This window comes from Pinus tabuliformis, chromosome 7 (assembly GCF_031772625.1).
Source record: "Pinus tabuliformis cultivar Carrire ecotype Pingquan chromosome 7, CPIR1, whole genome shotgun sequence".
Lineage (NCBI taxonomy): Eukaryota > Viridiplantae > Streptophyta > Pinopsida > Pinales > Pinaceae > Pinus > Pinus tabuliformis.
Window position 1 is genome coordinate 226,125,456 of NC_142293.1, and position 9,552 is coordinate 226,135,007.

A 9,552-nucleotide genomic window follows, 5' to 3' on the forward strand; every position below is an offset into this window, starting at 1 on the left:
TCAAGCAATTACTAAAACATAAAGATTACAAAAGAGACAAAGAACACCAAAACTAGGCTCAAAGCCAGAGCAAAACTCCACAAGCGAGAAAACCCAAAGAAATCCTTCTCTTATAGAATTATATTGAAATGGGATTTCCAAGACCCAAGATCAAGACCAAGACAGTCACAATGAACCCAAGTCAACCCTCCTCCAAGTCTCCTCAAATGAAGTCAAAGTCACCAAAAGTCAACATTGGTCAAATCTATGAAATCTAGTCAAACCACAAAATTTTCGGACTTGCAATAGATGGACGAATTTGGCCTTGTAACAACCTCAGAAAATTGCAGGACCTTCACACGTGTGAGCAAAATTAGGGCATAAAACTTGATCTTTCTCTCTCCTTTGACTTTCTTCTCTCTCCTTTTACTTTGACTGGTTTTTTCTTCTTCTTCTTGCACAAAAATCGATATGCTGATGTGAGAATGAATGTGCTTCAAGTGGTCGAGTTGACTTGTATTTGAGGGTCAAATAGTTGCCTCTAAGGGCAACTTGTCCAAGGAGGGATGACCTAATCTTGTGTTTCACTATTTGACTCAACTAAAATTTTCTTTTTCTTACAAAAGTCCAATTGGGACTTGACTCAAGTATATTTCTTTTGACTCAAAATAGTTTCTTTTTGACTCTATAATCATGAATAAAATGATTTTACCAAACTAAAATAATAATGAATATAATAATAAATATATCAATGATAGAAATTACATTTTATTACATTATGAAAATCGACACTAGCTACATTTTCAACACCCTCCAAACTAGGGACGTATTTGTAATGACTCAACAAGACAATATCAAGTTGAAATATTCATATAAGAAAGGATCCATATTGATAAGCATCAATGATGATAATTTATCATCATAAATAGAATTGTCAAAAAGTAGCAAGGTCTTGACTTTCAAGCCCTATCTATCCATTAGATTAGAGCACAATGCTTGGAGGCATAAATTTGGACACCACTGCCTCAATAGCACATACACCATCCATATGTTCACCAGGTATGTCCTCACAAGACTATTTCCTAATCCATTGTCACATTATTTGACACCAATAAATATCGGTCCTCATGACTATTCTTATCTTGGATTAATGTACTTGACTTAAGGCAGTTAGTCTTGGTAAAAGCACACATTCTCAAATAATATCGGTCCCAGATGCTTATCCAATCCACCATTCTCCCTACCAGTGCCTTTACAAGGCTTATGCCTGTTATTCCTGGCCATAGTACATGACACATGGAGAATAAGGTGCCCACCCTCACTCCCTCTAAACCAGGGATGAGATAACCACAAGCCTAAGTTTGTTTCAAGAATACCTATTCCTATATAAAGGAATATCATCAATACATCGACTACCTGCATTTTTGATGGATACATATTGTTGCTTCATGACCTCAAATTGCATCATATCACGAATCATAAAGCACTTTGACCTTGGTTTTTGTCATTATTCATGTAGCCTTGATCAATACAAAAATCGAATCTAACATGTCATCAAGTAGCTCATCAAATATTCTATTTTACAACTGATTGTACCAACTGCTACATCTTCTGCCTCTATGGTGCTCAGGAATCTTCTAGTTATCCTTCTAGGAACTCATACCATAACTTAATCATCAATAATATCTCTTCTTATTAGTGAACCAATAAAGGTATTCTTAAGTGTTAATTTGTAAGATTCTTCTTATCTAATTCAGTTTCTTTTTCCCTCTGAAGTCAATATCACTACCTTTGGTTCATGAATCCTTCTTTCTCAAGATCCTCTTTAATCATAAGATTTCTTCAAGATCTCAGAGTATTTCTTCTAACTGAGGCAATTGTCTTTATTTGCTTCTTTTCCCCTTACGTAGAGAACCTTCAAACTTTTCTTTCCTTAAGGAGAATAAATATCTTTTACATTTCTTCCCAAGTGTATATTTGAATCATGTTCTTCCTCCAACTCCCTCTGAAGGTATCGTCTCTAATCCATAGTCCCTTTTAGATAATTGATCATACTTTGTTCATGAAACTTCTTTTTCATCTGAAGTAAGTGCACTTCTTCCTTCCATGCTGCTAGCTAATTGGATGTCTACAATATATTATATTAAATTGCCTTGTTTCTTCTGTAGAAATACTTTTGTTTTGTCCTTTTAGTTCATTTATCTTATTTGTTTCCAAAATTATTTGTGCAAATGCCTTTTACTAATATTATATTTACTGAAATTGAAATGAATACCCTGCTAGAGAAAAGCTACATATGACCTTGACTCTACTATTGTTCTACTTCTATTTGTAGTCCTTGCTTACTAAATGTCAAGATCACTAATTCTAAATCTTCATGATGAAATTAACATCTTTGACTGTTTTGATGATTGTAGAATATTGTGGCTGTAGAATAGTGTGAAGACAACTAAGTTATATGCTTCTTATTAAACTACACCTTCATGACTTCAAACTTTCAAATTCCAAAAGAAAATTGCATCCTTCAAATATAACTACAACTACAACTCCAACTACTATCTAAAATGAAAACAAACTTGCTTGAAAACCTGGTCCTCACTAAATTTTTTAATTCTAGAGGTCCTTATTGTCTTCAGTTTTGGATTTCTTTTCAACTTCTTCATCTTATGCTTCATGTTCTTCATCACTCCCCTTTCTTTTCTTTCTCTTTTTATTATTATGGTCCTTGGGACAATCCCTCTTATAATGTCCATATTCATTGCAACCAACACATTGAACCTTAGACATGTCCCTGTTTCCACAAGGATGGTTGTTGTTGTACTTGTGATGAGATTTGGATCTTCCAAACTTTCCAAACTTCTTCTTTGACCTAGCAACAATGTTTTATCATTAGCCTTCAACCTTGTTTCTTCCAAAACACATAGAGCCCAAAGTTCCCCAAAAGACGGAGTATCTTTTCTTGGATAGATTCCACTTGCAAAACCACTCCAATCTGGAGGTAGAGCATCGAGTACGGAGGTGATTAATTCAGAATCTTATATGATTTCTCCAAGTCCTTGAAGTTTATCATTTATCTTTGATATCTTCACAAAATATGAGGCTATGTTTTCGTCTTTTGACATTCATGCTCCATATAGTTGATTCCTTAGAGATATCTTTTGACCGGTAGTATTGACAGAATATAGTTTGACCAATTTATCATAGATTTATTTGGATGTGGAAAAATATGAAACAAAATAAATGAGATGATCCTTGATAGACTCAAAGAGGATTAATTGAGCCCTAATTTCTCCCTTATTCTATTTGGCCACTTATTGAGCATTACTCTTGTCTGGTGCTAGATATTTACCTTCAACAACTTGCATGACTTCATTTTCTTTGAGAGCTAGATCAATTATCTTTTTCCAAGACTTGTAGTAAGAATCTCTATCAAGTTTGTTGCCCTATTTTCAAATAGAATTCACTTGGCTAGGAGAATTAGACATAGTGTATAGTAAAATAATTACTTGTCAACAGAGAAGTTGTTGTAAGTGTGTTTTCAAGAATGCTAATGTTGATGATCAAGATTGTTGAGTGAGTGCCTAAGAACTTGATGATGATTCCTAAGAGCCTTAAATGATTCCTTTGAGAGAGAGAGAGTTTCTAAGAGAATGTATTCTTCAAGCCTTGTTTTGGAGGGATGACTGCTGCAATAATGTCTTCAAACATGCCAACTAGTAGTGATCCTCAAACTTCGTTCCCTTCACCTTAGCTTTGATACCATGTTGAGAAACCAAGTGTAATAATGATGATGCTTATTTTCCTTAACTTGATAATTACTTGTGAATGTTTGTTGGATTCTTATTAAATTTATGTTCTCTTCATCAACCAATTATCAAAACATAAAGATCCCAAAAGAGACAAAGAACACCAAAGTTAGGTTCCAAGCCAGGGAAAAAACCCACAAGGGGGAAAAGCCAAAGAAATCATTCTCTTATAGAAATAGATCAAAATGAGATTTCCAAGAATGAAGAGCAAGACGAAGACTGTCATAGTGAACCCAAGTTAGCTCTCTTCCAAGTCTCCTCCAATGAAGTCAAAGTCAACGCTAGTCCAATTGATGAAATTTGCTCAAACCATAGAATTTTCGGACCTACAATAGATGGGTGAATTTTGGCCTTGTAACAACCTCAAAAAAAATTAGAACCTTCACATGTGGGCATAGAATTAGGGCAGGGAACTCTATCTTTCTCTCTCATTTGACTTCAACTGTTTTTTTCTTCTTGTTCTTCCACAAAAATTGATGTGATGATGTGAGTGAGTGAATGTGCTTCAAGTGGTCGAGTTGACTTGTATATATACATATCTAAGAGGGTCAAATAGCTGCCTATAAGGCTGACTTGTCCAAGGAGGGTCAATTTGGTCATGTGGTTGACTGTTTGACTCAAATACAATTTCTTTTTCCTTTCTTAGAAAAGTCCAAATGGGACTTGAATCAAGTATATTTCTTTTGACTTAAAATAGTTTCTTTTTCTCTATAAGCATGAAGAACGTGCTTTGACTAGAATAAAATAATAGTAATGTATAAATCAATGAGATAAATTACATTTTATTACGTTATGAAGAATGACACTAGTTACATTTTCAACACTCACTCTTAACTAGGGAGGTATTTGTAATGACTCAACATGAAAATCTCAAGTTGAAATACTCATATAAGAAAGGATCTAGATTGATAAGTGTCAATGATGATTTTTCATCATCATTGCTAGCATTGTCAAAAAATAGGAAGGCCTTGAATTTCAAGCTCTATCTCGCCATTAGATCAAAGCACAACGCTGGGAAACATAAATTTGGACACCATCGCCTCACTAGGAACATACCCCATCCTGATGTTCACCAAGTATGTCCTCATAGGACTATTTCCTAATCCATTGTCACAATATTTGACACTAGGAAATATCGGCCTTAGGACTATTCTTATCTTGGATTAATGTACTTGACTTAAGATAGTTAGTGCTGGTCAAAGCACACATCTTCAAAGAATATCAGTCCCAAATGCTTATCTAATCCACTATTCTCCCTACTAGTGCCTTTACTAGGCCTACGACTGTTAGTCCTGGCCCTGGTACATGACACATAGATAATAAGGTGTGCACCCTCACTCCCTCTCAACCAGGGATGAGATAACCACATGCCTAAGCTAGTTTTAAGAATACCTACTCCTATAAAAAGGAATATCATTAACGCATTAACTACCTAATTTGTTGATGGAGATATGATGTTGCTTCACAACCTCAACTTATTCATGTTACTATCTTTGATCAATAAAAAAATCAAATTGAACATGTCATCAAGTAGCTCATCAAATATTCTATTTTACAACTGACTATATCAACCGCTACATTTTTTGTCTCTATGGTGCTCAAGAATCTGCTAGTTATCCTTCTAGGAACTTATACCATAACTCAATCATCAATAATATTTCTTCTTTTCAGCGAACCAATTGATGTATTCTTAAGTTGTAATATTCTTCTTGTCTAATTCTTCTAATTGAGGAAATTTTCTTCATTTTCTTCTTTTATTTTTATGGAGAGAACCTTCAAACTTTTCTTTCTTTAAGGAGAATAATTATATTTTAAATTTTCACCCAAGTGTAGATTTGAATCATGTTCTTCCTCCAACTCCCTCTGATGATATCGTTGTTGATCCATAAGTCCCTTTTAGATAAATGATTGTAAGGTGTTTATGAAACTTATTTTTCATCTGAAGTAAGTGTACTTCTTCCTTCCACGCTTCCAGTCAATTGGTTGTCTACAATATATTCTATTAAATTGCCTTGATTCTCCTTGTAGAAATACTTTTTCTTTGTCCTTTTAGTTCATTTATCTGATTTGTTTCCGAAATTATTTGTGCAAATGCCTTGTACTGATATTATCTTTACTAAAATTGAAACGAATATCATGTTGGAGAAAAGATGCATATTGACCTTGAATCTGCTATTGTTTTGCTTTTTTATGTAGTCCTTACTTGATAAATGACATGACGATTTCTTCTAAATATTCATGATGAAATTAATATCTTTGACTGTTGTGATGATTGAAGAATATTGTGAATGTGGAATAGTGTGTAGACAAATTTTTATGACCCAAACTCTTCTAAGCTATATGATTTTTCTTAAACTAGACGTCTATGACTTAAAACTTGTGAATTCCAAAAGAAACTTTCATCCTTAAAATGTAACTACAATTGCTACTGTCTAAAATGAAAATAAACTTGCTTGCAAACCTGGTACTTGATAATTGCTTTAATAGTAGAGTTCCTTATTGTATTTAGTCTTGAGTTTCTTTTCAACTTCTTCATCTTTTGTTGTACATGCTGCATCGATTTCCTTCCTTTCGTTTCTCCTTTCATTCTTAGGGTCCTTGGGACAATCCCTATTATAATGTCCATATTCATTGCACCAAAACATTGAACTTTAGACATGTCCCTATTTCCATGCAGCTTGTTGTTGTTATACTTGTGATGGGATTCATATCTTCCAAACTTTCCAAACTTCTTCTTTGATCTAGCAACAAATGCTTGAGAATTTTTCACTATGGGGTTTTGTATCATCTTTCACCTTCAACCTTGTTTCTTCCAAAAACCATAGAGCCCAAAGTTCTTCAAAATATGGAGTATATTTTCTTGCATAGATTCCACTTGCAATAGCACTCCAAGCTGGAGGTAGAGCATTGAGTATGAAGGTTCTTAATTCATAATCTAATATGATTTCTCCAAGTCGTTGTAGTTGATCCTTTAGACTTGATATATTCACAAAATATGATTCACATCTTCATCTTTTGACATTCATGTTTGTTGGCCCTCAATTTTGGTCATTTTTTCCTATCCTAAATCCATCTATTTACCACCATACTTCATCTTATTTCACCTATATATGCCTCATTTTAGTCCTATTTTGCGTATTCAGGTAACTAAATTAATCTTTTCAATTTTTGGAAATTTTTGTAAAAATTGGGTTTAAGAGTAAATTTGGATTGCATTAAAAATTATTGTAATAGCTCCATTGAAGTCATATGTGCAGGAAACCTGGTGAGATCTAAGTTCATATTTGGAAAACTTGGGAAAAACATGCCTGGTCAACGCTGATCAAACTTGACCTGCCATTCAAGAATGACTACTAAAGAGGGACAAATCTATTATTTTGTGGGATTTTTCCTGATTTTGTGAACTAGACTTGATGAGATCGATTTGTATGGATGCATTAGGATTGTTAAGCCTATTAGAGCCATTATAACAAAGTTTGTTTATGATTTGTTTATTTAAACAGATTTTATGGACCATTCAAAGGGGTATAAGTGTGTAGTTTTGTACTAATATTATTGGAGACTTTTGAGATAATTTGAAGAATCATTTCTACTGTTCTATTTGTTGTTCATCATTTGGATGATTTATTAAGTTCGTTGTAGCTAAAGAGTTCTTCAGGCGTAGAAGGTAAGGTTGGAGGGCCCCCATACCAAGCTAAGTACATTTTGGTTAAATTTTGTATAAATCAGCATCGTTTTGATTCAATATTTCTTGTTCCAGTTTTATGATTCAGTTACTTAGATGTGTTATGATTTTTGTATGATTTTTGGATGATTTTGGTTTAAAATCTAATTTGCATACAAAAGGAAAACCAAGGATTTAAGTTAAATTCTCTTTCTATCAAATTATGAATCACAACTAAAAATCATCCTTTTGCATTTCTTGAATTGTTTCTTGAATTCCAATTTTATGATTTGATGCAATGGTAATGTCGTTGGAGTAGAGCTGTGAGGAAGGACAATCAAGACCTCCTAAGTTAGGATCCTTTTATCTTTATTTCTAAACATCACAAATTGCTGCTCTTTAGTTTCTTTTCTTGAGGACAGTACTGTGGGGAAGGACAACCAGGACCTCCTAAATTAGGAGCCTCTTCCTTCGCTTACTGCATCTTGAATCAAAGACTTTTTGGTTCCTTTAAACTTAGAATTTATTTGTAATATGCATTTCCTTTAAAATTTGAATCTTTCCTTCCAAATTTGACTTTATTTGAAATCCATATACTTTGGACGTGCTTCGAAGTCTACAAACCCAAATTGACAAGTAAAACACCTGTGTTAGTTTACTTAGTAAATTTTGACCTGATAATGTTCCATAGAGTTGATTCCTTAGAGATTTCTTTTGACCGATAGTATTGAAATAATATAGTTTGACCAATTTATCGTAGACGTATTTGTATGTTGACAAATTTGAAACAAAGGAAATGAGATGATCCTTGATAGAATCAAAGAGGATTCTTTGAGCCCTAATTTCTCCCTTATTTTATTTGGCCACATCTTGAGTGTAGGGACCAGCTCTATAATTTTTTATTTATTTTTTAATACTAAAAATACAACCATAAGAAAAATAACATTGGGAAATAAAGAATTTATTAAATATTATATAAAACTTTCCTGAATTTCACTTCATTGAACATATCATCTAATTACATGTTATTAGCTAAAACCATAATGAAGTCATACAAAAGAATATTATAACAACATAGGTACCGTTCGCTAAGAGACGAGATTCAAGCTTCACTTATCGTTGTTTGCCCTCCTTTGTTGTTGGTTGCCTCCAAGTGTGAATGTCGACGTGCTTAATCCGAATGTAATGACTCACTAGTTGACCTCCCAACCTACTCCTTGGGTACTCTTCTTCACTGCAGACCCCCGAGCTGTAATGGGGTTGTACAATGGAGGAATGTATTAGCTAGTAGAGGAGAGCACTACTTGGCTCAAGATTCCCCTCTCTAAAGTCCTCTACCTCACCAAACTCACTATAGCTCATAGTCACTACTCTGACATAGTCTCATCCATCCAACAATAGGGTAAAGAAAAGTCCCTTCTCCCATGGCCTACCCCTTCTTTTATATGAGTCCTCATAGGTGACACTTGGCATTTCATGAATAATTAATTATTTTTGATAATTCAATAGTTTTATTATTCACCCACCCATGTGTCACTCTCTCATCAAGGGTCTCCAAACTTATTTACTTAAATTTTAATTTAAAATTAATATTTTTCCTCACTTCAACAAGATTCCTATTTTTTCTCCTAGTTGTCTCTTGATCCCCCTTTTTACTCCTTAATTTGTGTTCATTACTGAAGTCAATTGATAAGTCAATTTTTGATCTCATCTACTCCCTAATTTAACTCACGTTATCTATACCCATGTGTCACCCTCTCATCAAGGGTCTCCAAAATTATTTACTTAAATTTTAATTTAAAACTAATATTTTTCTTCACCTCAACAAGATTCCTATATCTTCTCCTAGTTGTCTCTTGATCCCCTTTTTTACTCCTTAATTTGTGTTCATTACTAAAGTCAATTGATAAGTCAATATTTGATCCCCTATCCTCTCCCTAATTTAACTCAAGTTATCTCTTAGATGGATATTCTTATGTTGGTTTCTGCCACATGGAGGTTCTCTAAATTTCTCTAAAATTTAATTTATTAATCTTATTTTAATTCACCATCCTCTTCTTTTAATTAGGTTTAACTATTTTAGAATTAATATTTATCCTTACA